Raw genomic sequence first — 1,046 nt, forward strand, 5'->3', positions numbered from 1 at the left:
CGGTGGGCCCCTGGGTCCGGGTTGGGCAGCAGGAGGAGGAGGGGCAGCGCCGTGGACGTGGGCACTCGTGGCAAGTGCAGCGCGTGGAGACGGAGCCTGGTGGAGGCGGCATTTCATCTCGTAATCTTTTGCTTTAATTTTAACATTTTACACGATAAAGTAGATTCTAGTGCAACCGTTAGGGTTTGGTTACGATGGTCCGAGCGCGATTCCATCCGGCAGAGCGGCCCTGGCCGCTGTGCACGGCGGGGGTGCTCCACTGTAGCTGTGCTGCAGGTGCCTACGAGCGAGGCCGTGGTTAGCAGCGTGGTGCGGAGACGACCAACGAGTCGGCGTGGAAGAGCCATCGGCTCCAAGGGCCACGAAGCCCTGGCGAGTCGTGATGAGGAGTGCAGCAGCAGCAGTAGCGGCAGCAGCAGTAGTGAGACCATCGGGGCTGCAGACCCCAGAAGGCCGAGAGCCTCTCTGCTCCTCATCACCTGCCTGCCGTGGTGGCCTCGATTAGCACCATCGCAATCAAACACAAAGTAGAACCTGGGCTCGTGCTCATGAACAGTAGAAGACGGCGTTAGGTTGTAGTTAAGCGTTGGGGTGAGGTCGTCCCGCCAGCTCTACCGCTCGCCTGGGAGGAGCCATAATCCCACTCCGCAAGAGCCTCCCAGGTGCTGCTGTAGACTTGGCGGCTAAGGGATGAGGTTATTAAAAGACATTCTGCATTTTCTTCTCGGTGATCATTAACCATTATAAGTCGACGTGATTGTCATGTAAAACCCGCTGCTTGCTGATTGCTCCATTAAACATCTACTGCAGCCCTTGCCCGAGTATGTTGGCAGTGCCTCGTGCTTGTGGGTGGTCTCCGTGCACAGACAGCGCTGGGGAATGCGACGGTGCAAGTGACTCTGTAGCTCTTTACAACTACGCACACAACACACACCAAGTACACACACGGTGTATGTACACCACAATGTATGTACACCACACAATGTATGGACACTACACACAGTGTGTGTGTAGTGTCCACACACTGTGTACACTACACACACACT

General features: G+C 56.1%; 1 protein-coding gene across 1 annotated transcript in view; it reads left to right on the forward strand.

Annotated features, from left to right (window-relative positions):
* LOC144720056 (uncharacterized) overlaps window positions 1-816 on the forward strand; it is a 53,307-nt gene extending 52,491 nt beyond the window's left edge. The window contains exon 13 of the mRNA XM_078596550.1: window positions 1-816. This exon is cut by the window's left edge and continues 766 nt beyond it. The gene's annotated coding sequence lies outside the window, so the exon portion shown is untranslated.
* Window positions 817-1,046: the final 230 nt, after the last annotated feature.

The sequence above is a fragment of the Lampetra planeri genome, chromosome 1 (assembly GCF_965212315.1).
Source record: "Lampetra planeri chromosome 1, kcLamPlan1.2.h2, whole genome shotgun sequence".
Classification (NCBI taxonomy): Eukaryota; Metazoa; Chordata; class Hyperoartia; order Petromyzontiformes; family Petromyzontidae; genus Lampetra; species Lampetra planeri.